Source organism: Aythya marila, assembly GCF_965140915.1.
Source record: "Aythya marila genome assembly, chromosome: 1".
Lineage (NCBI taxonomy): Eukaryota > Metazoa > Chordata > Aves > Anseriformes > Anatidae > Aythya > Aythya marila.
The window spans coordinates 116,921,569-116,935,723 of NC_139042.1; positions in this window are offsets into that span (position 1 = coordinate 116,921,569).

The window sequence follows — 14,155 nt, forward strand, 5'->3', positions numbered from 1 at the left end:
GGATTTAAGTCCTGCATTGAGAAAGGGACCCACGCACAACACTCCCAAATGTTCCTTGGCAGCAAACAAACCAGCAAGAACAAAGCAGTGAGTCACAATCTATCTAAGGAAGCCAAAGAGATGTCCGTATATCACCAGGGGAGTCTAGCCATTCATTCCTACACAGTTCTGCTTGGGAGTACCTGGGATTAAAAAAAAAAAAAAAAAAAAAAAAAAAAAGGAAAACACCAGGGCCTTTGTAAGCATGCATGCTGCCACTGGGACTTGGCCTTTCTATATCCCATCCAACTGGAACTATTCTCTTCTTTACAAGTCAGGTGCAACTTCTGCTATCCTATCCAAAAGCAATTTCACTATGTAACACCTGCACTACTTCCCGATCCAAGTGTGACCTATAGCAACCTCCTTTTAGTTTCAGGGGGATAAAAAGCTAAATGAAATGACTCTTTGACCCTCTGTTCTTTTTCAGTTAGACTTCTGTGGAGGTTAACAGCACACACAGCTAATGCTGATGAAGAATTAGGAGTAAAAAAGAAATTAAAATTCTGAACTGGTTTGCTATGAAACCTCTGCATTTTTATGAACTCCTTACCCTTTCCTCAGAATAAGTTGTGTTGTTTTGTTTTTTTAACCCAAGAAAATTCAAACTATTTTGAAAGAAATGTTTTTAGTTTGGAAAACTGACATTTCTCCAGTGTACTGGAGCCTCACCTCTGCATGTACAACAGATACTTGGATAAAGTGGTTATTACTGTTCTGTTATATGTGAGCTAGTTTCTGATGTCTGTTACAACAGTATAAATCAAGGGCAATTTACTAAGATCTAAATCTGACTTCAATTTTCTAACTGCTACAGTATTTTTTGCTACCAAAAAAAAAAAAAAAGCCATTTGAAAAAAATTTAATGAAAGATGACACTGACAAAGCTGTAGCTTAGCTATTATTTTAGATGAAAAGCAGAGCTTATAAGTAAATTCTAAAATTTTAATTATTAAACTTGACTGCTGCTGTGTTTCAGAGGAAGGAGAGATGATTGCTAAGGACCAAAACTGAATTAAGACATTAAGTATTTATAGCATTAGTTCTCTAGCTGCATTCAGAGCAAGTCAGATTTTAACACCGCCGCTTACGTCTAACTTGCTCCCCAACTACTCACCCATCTGCAGATGGATCATCATGCAGATTCTACACCACCAGTTGGGCTGACTCCTGCTGATTTCAGTTAAATAAGTAGTAATGTGCCTTTACTATTATTATTGTTATTTCTTGTGAGAGAATGCAGGACTAGAAAAACACCCAAGAAGTCAACTTCACCTATCCATTTACTTCAGTATGAATCAAGGTAGATGTGTTTGCTCATTCTACTTGCTCTTAAATGTCTCTAGCAATTTCTCAATCAAAAATGCTAAATTTCATCTGAATAAAAAATCATAAAGTTTCATCAAAATGGTATTTCTTGTCTGTACACACATGAAATGAAAAAACCTCCACAAGAAAAAGTAAAACAAGTGTCAGGAATAGGGCGGTTTACAATCCATCAGTCAACATGCCTATGTGAAAGATTCACGTTTGCCCTTTTTTAATTCCTCTTATAAAGGCACGGAGTTCTTGGAGCCATTTTTGAGGTATACAGTTCTAGGTGCTTTCCAAAACAGCATGCTTCTCTGGTCCAGCAAGCAGCAGTCATATTTGGCTCTTAAAAAGACATTTTCATGATCCCAAAGACATCAACACACACAGCAAGGGAAAAGTGATCCTTCCTACGGAACTCCTAGCTGAAAAACACACTCTAGGTTTCAATTAATGTACCCAAAGTACTCTTCTGTTTTCTTCAGACTTCATTCTCCACTTTTCTCTGCTGAGCATCATCAAGGATCTTCCATGCTTACATGATTTACTATGTTTTATGGCATTCAATATAGTGCCTGGACTCACCAAAATCTCCAAACCACCTAAGAAAATCCTTTCATAGTCCCTTAAATGATTTCACTTCCAAATGTTTCTGCCTCCACCCATCCACCTAAGAATATCTTCAAAACAAGGATTAATATTTTTTATTTAGCAAGTGAACAGTTGTTTTCATTACCTTGGGGATGGAGGTAAAGTCTGTGTGCAGGACTTCAATCAACACCAAAAGAAATTCACATGACAACTCTCTCAAGTATTCACAGTAGAACAGATTTAAAGGACAACTACAGACAAAAAGACAGGGATTTCAAGAGTTACCAAACATGGTTCATTAAATTATTTCAGAGATTGAGAGATTGTGGATCATGTAGATTTCTAAAACCACCAGTGCTGTGGAAAAATTGCCCAATGTATTTGGGTTTCAATGTAATAAAATGACACTAAGCTTTCAGAATGCTGAAGTAGCCAGAGTATGAGTCTCTGATGAACTGAAGATTATATATATATATACACATGTGTGTGTGTGTATATATTTATATTTGCACAGTCATAATTGCAAGTCTTGCTGTTCTGTGTTGTGTATCACTGAAGAGTAAAAAGAGGTAATAGTTTCAATATGCATTCCTCAATTCAATTATTTTACAAAGTCCTTGTCTCTACTTTCACACAAGTTGCCATGTTAGAAAATCTTCACAAAATTTTAAAGTAAAGATGTCTACAATTCAAAGAAAATCTATTTTGCATTCAATTTAGAAATTCTGTGGAATGGTGACCTGCCTAAATTCCAACTTCATTCCTCTTTCATTACCTGACATTTCATTCTCTTGTTTATTCATCCTCTTCAGAATGATCTTCAAAAATTTTCCATTGTCAACAGCATTTACTACTGATTCAGCCCTTCATTTTTTTACTGAAATTCATTTGTAAGCTAGTTCTGACCTGAGCACATTATTTATTTCAAATATTCATCGTATATAACAACAGTTTATAACCTACTGCTAGTTCTTAATTTTCCATTTATGGGGTGTGGCAGTGCTGCAAAATAATATGGTGATATTTATGCCTCTTGACAGAGTAAGTCTTTCAAAAAGAATAGTTAATGGGAATAATGAAAAATCCTGAAAGAAAATTATAGATGTGATAAGTGCATAATAAAGCTAGTGGAAGAAGAGTTCCATTTACAAGTATTTTCATACAGATCTAGTAACTGCCTAAATGGTTTCTAGCAACATACATTAGGTCTCTACAAGTAATGGAATAGGAAAATTATTGCTTTTACTCAAAAATATTTTTAAGTTATATTGTTGAATGCATTCTATTTCTCATAGTCATCTCATGACAGATGAGTTCCTTGTCTTTTTGGTTCATGTCCATCTTGCTTCTGCATCTCAGTGTAACCAAGGATTTGTTGTAACAGTGTATGCTAAAGTACATTATTTTAAATATTATGAATATTTTGAGGCGTTAAAATCTCAATGACATTGTAGTGTAGTCTGAATAGAAACTCACTACATATTTACAAGGTATAAATAGAAACAGCGATCAAATGAAGAATATGCCTACATTAAATATTTCCAAGAGACTCATACAAAGTAGCACAATACCTTCCAAGGAGATATGAGACTAGAAGCGAAACAGTTAAAGCATTTTAAAATAACTGTTTTTGAACAAGGCATACACTGAGTTAGTAGATCCACTTGTTGAAAACATGGATCAAACTGTTGACCTGTTATTCTGTGCCAAGCATGAGAGTTACTCTAGTTGTTTCCTACATCCACTAGTGAAATACAAATGAGTTACCTTTCTCCCACCCCATTCCATACTGTTTTTATTGTAGCTATGCTTAAAAAACAGTTTGATTTTACTTAAATATAACCAGAACACACAGGTTTTTTCCTCCCACACAGATCATCTAAATAGGCTACTTAGATCTTCATTCCTGCATTTCAAAGATATTGCTAAAACTCCTTCAGACATTTGTTTCAACAACCTAAGGCCTTTGAGAACACTAGTGTTTTCCAAGTAATGCTCATTGTATCATATAAGAAAAGTACCTAAATATTAAACATCTGATAGGCAAGCAAAAAAAAATCAAAATTTGTTTGAAATGTTTGATGCCATGATTTTTGGATTCTTCAATAAGATGTGGGAAAAATAAATAAATAAATAAATAAATAAAAGCTTCAGATATAAAAATTCAAAAAAAAAAGAAATCACGCCCTGAGCCACACAGGAAAGATTTCTATGCTATTCTCCCAACCTGCAAGAATAATCATTGATTCCCACAGGACATTCACATGGATATGAAGTGCAGATCGCCATCACTGAGAGCAGATTTGAGAGGAAAACTGGTCTGAAGCAAGTTATTAATGGTCATATCTTCAGACAGGAATTTAAAAAAAATCAAATTAAATTTAAAAATTCTCTTCTCACTTTCAGACTCTTTACATTGTCTACTGCATAAGAAAAAAAAATGACATCAAAAGGAGACTGAGAAAGAAAGCAAATTCAGTACAGGATTTGAAGACTATTGCTGTCATCTCAAAAAAAGATAATTTTAACCCAGATATGGAAGCCCTTGACAAAACAAGACCTCCTTTTCATTATTAAAATTCATAATCTAATATTTTGCACTTTGCTCTACACTTCTCCTTAATTTTGTGAGTTCGAAGTTAGATTCTTAGTGCAACTTTGCACAGAGTTAGATTCAACATGAAAATCCAAGAATATAACTGAAAACGTACTTCCTATTAAAGTCACTGCATATCTGACTAGTATCATAAAATTAAAGTCATTTTGGATTTCTCACTTTGGTCACAGCACATTATGAACAAGAAGTTCCATAGTCAAAACAGACTGATTACAAAACAAGGACCATCACATTACCACCAGGCACACAGCACTCACCTACAGACTGGTAACAGAAGTATCTGCAATGAACACAATGACTACAGAGTTTGAGTCATTGGTTAATTACTCTGAATATTGAGAAAAATTGGCTGATTTTGTTCTTGCACCTGTTCCACATTGTGCTCCTCTTTCACTTTTAGCAGAGATGCTGCAATTTGAAAATCAGTAAGAGACTAAAGCAAGCCCAGGATCATCTCAGACAAATACACAAGCAATGGTTGAGCAGGGTCCCCAGTATGGGCAAACAGAGACCAGCCTAAATCCTGGAATGAACAGGTTGTTTCTAGGCTAAAAGACATTCAGCACATGCACGTTCAGGCTACCCATTTCCTTTTCAGACCACTGATCATTATGGGGGTTCCATCAGCTAGCAAATTTACAGAGACCATCAAATCATTTGATATAGGCCACTGAAGAGTCATCGCATGATAATGGCCTTCAGTTGCCTCTAACCATGGTCTGGATTCAAGAAACACCGATCTACAGATGAAACACTCTTAATCCTATTGCCTGCCCCCAGAGCCTTGCAGTCACATGGGCAAATGAAGATCTAAATGAGTATCATTCTACTTAATTACTCTTTTTACGCTTTTGAAGAGAGCAATATAAATATAAATCTTCAGTAAATAATGCTTGATGTCACTAGCAAGTAGATTATACTGCAGCCATCTGTTTGCTGCTTGAAAAGTTACCATTAAAATAAGACTTCACCGACAAAAAGCAGCAACAGTTTATGCTATCAGGATGACTTCACTTTCCTGACTTTTAGAAACAGAAATTGTGCAGTAAAGCTGTAGAATACTGCTGTAGCATGGTGCAGCCTTATCAGATCCTTAAAAGTTAAGCAAATACAGGGTAAATAATGCTGCTAATATCTTGGTCTAAGCAAGTATAGAGAACCACAAGTTTCATAAGCACTTGAAATCAGAGAGCACTTATTGTTCTGAAGCTTACATTTAAAAAGAAAATACTTTTTATTATGAAAGATTTGCTTATGGATGTTCTTTTCACTGCATTTTGAGTCCCTCTCTTAGCCATTTTCGACTTACAGCTAGGTTTGAAATAATTCTCAAGCCAGCATCTAAATCAAGCCTGAGGGATACCGCTCAAGACCTAGCTGAAAGAAAACAAAACATCACACACTAATAAAAAAAACTTATTTGATCAAAAGCACACAAGCAGGGCCAATAGTCCCTTCTGCTGCTGCTCTTAGACCATGATAAAGTTTCCTCTCACAGTACACACAGCAATTAGAATAACTATGTCTATTTGGATCGTATCAGTTCATCAGCTTAACTGAAGACTTGATTTCAAATCCCTGCTATTTTTACTCAAGAATATATCGTCATTATTAATACTTTAAAAAATAATGAAAGGTGGTGCAATTATCACATCCAGTCTGCTTTGTGACTGGAGACAATGTCATTTCCAATCAGCAAACCCATTTCATTATATTGCAGTGGGAACCAGATAAGTCTCGCTTATCAAAATTTTCTTCCATCAATGTAATGATTGTGGGAACAGGCACACTGACACCACAACTTGGATAACATTGTCTCCCTCAAGCAATTGATTGTTTTCCTCCTGAAAGCAAAGCGAGCGGGTTTGACATGCATTGGAAACCTCAGCACTACAAGGGGTTTTTAACCTTCCTCCCCTCACATTAATAGTGTGGGTCTGGTCTGGGTACATTTAGGTAAAAGATAAATTGAGAAAAACATCTTCTCATAGTTGGATGCTAATTTGCCTTCTTGTTTTCATGAGCTGTTCCCTAAAGACCTCTTTCCCAACCAACTCCATCTGAGACTTTCCAGTGAGATTAAACTTGTCAGGCAAGTGTTAAAGCGACAACTTTTTTTTTGTAAATTACAAATAATTTGACATTTACCAATATTTTAAAAAGTTCTAGTTGGCTGACATGGTGGGCACTTACCCAAATCCCCTGTAGCTGTTGAGTCAGCTGTACTCCATCTATCCTGTGCTCCTGCATGTGATCAAGTGTTCAACTTCTCTGCCCTGTAGAACTTTTTCAGAAAACACTCTGAGCCTGCTGGTGGGGGAAAAGAGACACTCATTATGAAAATTCTTTTTAAAATAGGTCTGGATTTTAGATGGGAAAATTTGACAGGTCTCAGAATACTTTACAAGTCTGTTCATCACCAGACTGAAACCTGAGCAGGATCTTTATGGTGGCTTTTTTCAGTCCTTTTTTTTCTTACAGCCTTTTGATCTGCTTCTCTCCACTTGTATGAAGATCTCCAGAGGTCCATGTGGGGCAAACAATCAACCTGAAGAAATTATTCTGTCATCAGCTTGTTGAGGGAAAACCTTGTCTGCTTAAAAAGAGGGGTGGGAGGAAGGAGACAGATGGAAGCAGTGAGATAGGATCAGTAACTAAGCTGCAAGGTTATCAATGTCCCGTTGTGTGTTGTGAGAAGTGCCTAGTTTTTTTCAATTCTAGGCTAAATTCATAGTACCGAACAAAACAAAAGCAAAAAGAGCGACATTTCACACTGAGATGAAAATGTGATACGGGGGTGTCATTATGAATACAGGTGTCAACAGAATGATAATTACAAACAGTACATCAATGCACACAAAGCCAACTGCATACAAAGGCAAGATCAAGCTGCTAGAAACAGAACCTGCTTCATAACATCTACTCCCCGATCTCTGAGACTTAGAGGGGGGGCAGAGGGAGGTGTTTAACTCCCTTCTGTTGCATTAGTTTTCTTCTCCCTCCTGCCTCCTTTTGCTCCCTCCTCCCTTCAGTTTTTGTTACAGCCTTCTCTGCCTGGAAGATTTCATTACACCTTTAGTCAGGTAAAACCATAGTCTATAGGTTTTGGCACCACAGAGAAAGCTTTGGAGATGCCTGGACTTTTTGGTGCTTAGAGTGGTTTTTGGAACAGAGAAGCCCTCCTTTTGCCATGCCTTCACTTAGGCCAACTCCTGGTAGACATCAAAGTAATTCTGAGCACATCTGTGGCAACCCTGGCCAGCCCCAAAGAGTAGCCATAGTGGTGGCCTAACACATTGGCTTCCCTGCCCTACAGAAATGCGCTACCAAGGCAGCAAAGCAGGAAAGCAGATTTCCCCTTGAGCAGCAAGCCCCCTCACGCACAATCCTCATCCTCTGTGCACTTGAGAATGGCAGATCATTCCTGGCTGCTCCAAACCCAGCGGGGAGAGCCCAGTGCTGCTCCCTAACCAAGCAGACAGAAGTTTCTAGTCTTTTTTTCAGACATACTCTATAACATTAGCAGTGGTTTGGCTATGAGCGGACTCAAAAAAAAAAATAAATAAATAAATCCAACCTTACAATATAAATAGCGCAATATAGCAAGGACTAGAACAGCCTTGGACTAATAAAAAGATAAACCAAGGGATGTGCATCAATGACATGTCTTTTACTTCATATTAAGTGTTTAGACAGGTTTGATACCTCATCTCACACATCCACAATGAAGTATCTCAATGTAATATCACTTTCACAAACAAGAGTGCTATAGCATGGTCTTACCCTTGAGTAGATTTCTGAAACAAGAATCTCAGTTTAAGACAGCTATAAAATCAAAAGTTATCCCTTGCCTTTTGGCCTTCAGATGAGTTTATTAAAAACATCAAATCATCTTACGACACCCTCTGCAATTTCTCTCCATTTCCACTGTCAGCCACTACAACTTCCACTACATTTAGGTTGCTTCCCTACACAGGGATGCACACACAAACAAGTCCTTGCCAGCATCACAGCTGTCATCTGATCTTTCTCTTGCTGCAGATGATGTTCTTCAATAAAGAGACAACAAAGAAGGCTGCAGGACAGGTCCTTACAAACTTAGACTCACCCCAGAAGCCAGTCATGTCAGCAGCTATGCACAGAGGAATGGTGGCTACATGCTCTGGGGAAACTTACCTTATTTATCTACTCTCAAATTGAAATAAAAAGAAATCCCTGTATTCATTAACATGAGGAAAAAAAATGAATGAATATTTCACCACTAATCCCTAAAGGGATGTGTCCAGACTACTCGATTCTCTGATCTCACACAGTTCACTTGTAGAGAAATTATTTTTGCTCTGTAAAACATCCAATATTATTGCAAGCTTTCTTCAAAATGATTCCCAACAGCTATTCTGGCCAGAGCAAATAAAACAAATCTATGAATTTATCAGGTAAAAAGCAAAGTGTAGCTTTCCAAATGTACCTCATTACAACTATAATACACTTGTTCGCTTAAAAATTCCGAATCCGTCCCTATTCCACAAATCTTTTTGCCTAGCTCACTATTTGTTTTATGTATTATTTGATATTAGAAGATATGATTCTTTTAAGCAATGATTTTAGAGAATTTTTGAACAGAGCCTGATTACAAGTTGTAGTAACTAATATCTAAGGAGCTTTCTCTTTCCTTGTATAGAGATGTGGAGAAAAACAGTTTTCCACCACTCTCCTTTGGATTTGGAAAGCCCCACTCACTCAAAATTTGTTGCTGATACCCACAATGGAAAAACTTAGTAGAAGAAAACAAATTCCAAAGGGACAGGTCCAAAGACTCTTAACCAGTCCATATGTAAGCTAAATTCTGCTGCTGATTTGCCCATGATATAACTTTAAGAGCCTGCCAGATTTGCATTTCTCTTAGGCAAATGAATAATAATATTTATTATTAATCAGCAAAATAAATAATCTTTCCTTTAACTACTGATATCAGAATTATCCTCTTCTATAGAGCTATGGAGATATCCTATATTTTCTTTTGCCAGACTTACATCAACATTAAAACTTCACCATTAATAAGGAATTCCACAAAACTCAAATAGACTGCTAACTTATTAAGCATGAGGAGAAATAAGACTATTCCAAAACAAGATATTCTTCAATTCTATAATTCACATGGAATTCCCACGCTCATTTAAGAAATTAAAGGTATTGCCCTCCTAAGGGAAACTCAGCCTTTTCAGGAACAAGTTCAGGAAGTGCACAGTGATAGCTGGAGGGTCCATGTAATGAATTCTGCAACCTACAAGGCTTTCTAGAGGGAACAAGTCAGCCAAAACATATTTCCATTGTTTAGGATCAGAGGAACTCTTACACATGATTAGCTTATCTACTCACGTATCTTGTCTGCAATATACCTCAAAACCAAATGTTTCAAAAACCTTCAGGAAAAGTACATGATTAAAAGCATAACTTCTGCTGACACACAATCGAACCCTTCCCACAAAATAACCTGACAGAAGTCAGTTTATACTTGGGATATAGACATATACTTGTAGGCACTCTCATGCATTTCCTCTGTAGACCATATCAGTATCTGTTTACAGCTATTACATCCCCTCTAATCTACCTCTTCTCCACCCAGGCCCAAACCAGTACTTTCACCTCTCCTTATGATGAAACTGCATAGGCCTATGAACATATTCTGCCCCTCCTCCAGGTGTTTTGTGTTTCTCATTTTTGTTTGCATTTAAAATCTACACACTTTTCTAGCTGTTTCTCAGTATAAAGCCCCTTGGTGTAAGACATTCAGGAAACAAATCGGGTAATAGTGTGAAAGATCAGATTTAATTCAGAACCCAGCTAACAGACAAGCAGTTTACTACACATTCATACTGTACATAGAAACACCTCATGTAGCTGCAAGGAAAAAATAATTCAGAAGAATCGATACTGTATGAGAAATTCTTCACAAGATGTAGTCAAATACACTTACAGAAACACAAGGCTTAAAAAGCCTTGTCTACTTATATTATTGGCATCTAGAGAGAATGTGTACAGGTTTTAAATAACCAAACAATATTCAGCCTGAGAACTAACCAGTTCCCTTTCTGTCTTGCTAAAGCAACAGTAATTTAAGTCTCTGAAATGCAAACTGTTAGCAGAACAGGGAGCACATGTGAGGAAAAAAATGATCATGAAATTACATTTGCACTGAAACATCTCACAGACCCCAAATCCAGTTTATGCAGAGCTTTACCAAAGGCAAAAACATGACCTGAACAGATTGTAAATAACCCTGGCATGAGTCTCATCTGGGTAAAGACCATAGAACTAGGATACATAAATCCCTGTTAGTCATACCAATGCACAACATCATACATCAAAGGACCGACGTGTTTCAGTATCAGCAGAGGTAAACTTAAATAAGAAATGGTTGTAGTAACAAATCGTGAATTGGGATTAATAAAAACATGAGACTACAGTCAGCTTCTCCAGCTTTCTGGAAAACTGACTGCTTGGTAGCAGGAAATAAGTGTTGTAGAAAAGCATTAAAAACAGTCAATTTCTTGCATTAAAATATTTTGTTTCATAATTTCTCTGCCTTTGTTTTAGATCTGCAGGCCCCCTACAAGGGGAATCAATCTACACCGTGTCATATGTGAACTTCAATTTACTGGGGAGTTTTTGGAAAATATTTTTCATATTAGCTGTAACAGAGATGAAACCCACTATGGAAATAAATTTAGAATTAAACTTCTTGGATTACATAGAGAATTTTGATTTCCCCACCCCACCCCCCAAAGCGAACAAAAGTAAAAATAATTGCTACCATGTTCCATCTCATCTTTAGTCATAGAAATTTATACTGTCTAAACAATTTGCAGTTTGTTTTGAAGACCATGGCAGTTTCAACATTTCTAAATATGTACATGCTTTTTACTGTTATACTAACTCTAAGCATCACACTCTACTATCTCTAACCACAAGACACTCCTTTTTGAGCCCATTTCCACCCTCTAGAAAAACCCAGAGCCTATATTCCTTTCCTCTGACAACTAGATTATATTTAATATCTTTCACTACTTCAACCATTTCTCTTCTACTGAGGCTTGCAGATTTTCAAATGAGAAAGGCTATTTTCAACCTGAAAGCAAAATCAATCTGGCTCTCTTGCTTTACAGCACTGCCCTTCCTTGTTTCTCTGCTATTCGTTTCTTCAACTAAATGCAGATGTCACCGGCCTTTCTTTAGCAAAAGGAAATAAGTGTCCCATTAAGTACTTAGAGGAGTGGACAGATTCTCCCATTCAGCTGGTTCCCTACACACTTGCTGGTGCTGAACAGCAAATCTTGTATTTCTGAGAAAGGGCCATCACAGAGAGGTTATTTTCCTCTAAGTGGTTTCCTTATTTCACCTGTTCTCAAGTTTAGTGTTAAGTTGCTGAAAGATTGCCTCATTCATATGATTGGGAGCCTGTTAGACTCCAGAGCATAAAGTGAGTGAGGCAATAATTATTTGTTTGAAAAACACAGGTAGTCTAGCTTGCATTGCAAAGAAACATGCCTGAGTTTTCCATTATTCCAGAGGCAAACCCTGAAGCCTATTTCCTTTTCAGAGACTCAGTCCATGCTCACAGTGGTGGAAAATTACACAGACAGCCCCAGTTGCTTCTCATGTTCAATAACAGTCTGAAAAGAGATGAAGCAAATGGGGGTGTTTGTCCAAATACATTCTGCTGCTGACTTCATGTGTGCACACACCTGGCTTTCTCTAAGGAGGAAAGCCATCTCTGCATAAGGTAGGATGAGAGTTTAATGTCCTTTAGCATACCAGCAAACCTCCACAAGCCTTCTGGCTATCCCTTCCCCTGGTGTGAGAGAGTTTTTCTGTTTTGGAGTTTGGTTGACATGGTGCTAAGAGCTTCTCTTGGGATTCTTTTTTTAAGTGTGGGTGTTTTTATTTTGCTTTTTTTGTTTGTTTCTTTGTTTTGTGTTTTTTTTTAGAGCTCCTTTTATTTAAGAACACAGCAAGTAAGCAAGTGCAATAGCACAATGAGCACAGAGCTTCCATGTTTATTCAGGCCACACACAGACTTACAACCACCTTCCATGAGCTTCTTCCTCCATCAATACAGTGCCTGTTTTATTTACTAGGTTGATTTTCTAGCATTTAATGTGAAGTAACTCCAAAGCCCAAACAGCATCAGGTGTCAAGAAACCAATCATGGAGAGAGAACAAGCAAGAAGAGATCATAAAAGATATGCCATATAAGAATCCTGACCTGCTCCTCCTAGGCCGTACTCAGTATCAGAATATGGAGCCGCAGACTGTCCCCCTAGGAAAAAAATGAAGCTCACTACATGACCTCTATGAACTGGATTTAAGATGCATGTTCATTATTTTGCAGAGGGGATGTTCAACAGGATCAATATGCCATTGAGATAAAAGAATAGTATAAATTGTCCTGAGAGTTGGTTAGAATATTCTTTACTGTCAGCCAGGGAATTAAAAACAGAGCAGGAGGCATATTAAAACTGTGCTTTTATAAGCTTAATCAGTAGGCTGGAAAATGAGTTTCACAAAGAGATAATGAGCTTCCAAATCATAATTTGCCAAGGGTGCATCGATTTCACTGGTCTTCACATCATTTATGAGCATCCAGCACAAGAGTACCTTCCTGCCCCAGGCCCCCACCAGGCAGAGGCCTGAGCCCAAAGGACTCCACCTACACAAGTAGGAGTTACCGATTTAATGGCTGCGTGAGGAAAAAAAGGTCATGAATTTAGATCCATTTGAGATGGATATTTTATGCTCTTTGCTGAAACTGGAAATATGAGTGTTTTCACATCCTATTGAATAAACATTTGCTTCCCCTTTGGGGCATCTTCAAAGATAAGCGTTATTTAATAGTTAAAATCACAAAATTAGTCATGCCTCCATGGCTTTACCAACCTCACCGTCACTACACTTTTTACCCCTAACCCCCAGTAATAGTTATAGTACTTATCAAGTACATGGGAGAGCAGATTGAAGGTCCATCCTCTAGCTCAGGGGAGCCTATCTCCCCTTAGGAACAGCTGTATTAAGTCAATGAATAGAACTTACTCCTGGTTTAGTGACAACAGTGTGACCCACCTCACCTGAACCCATCACATAGACTCTAATATTGGTTAGGACAAATGAGAACAACCCAGCTTAGCTGTAGATCAGTACCTAAAGCACTGCTCGGAGAAATAAGTTAAAATCCCTCAGACTAAGAAATGCATTGAATTTGATCTTCTCTATCTTAGTCAAGCAGCCAGGCCGCCGGAGTACCAGGGAGGAGTTACTGCAGAGGCAGGCATGTAAAACCTCTTATACAGTGCATCACAGGAGTGACATGGCAAACAATAAAAGGTCTTTCATTCAGGTTTGCATTTGATTTCTTTCATCACAGCACACAAGAGGCATACACACACCTACATTCTTGTTACACTGAATCAGCCTTGTTTCTCCCCCTCCCTCCCGCCATCACCCATCTGTAAGTGTCCTATGCTGAAAGGACCAACAGCATTTTTCAGGGGGAAAGTTGCAATCACAGGGAACGGTCCCGTAATCTGATACCCCTAACTT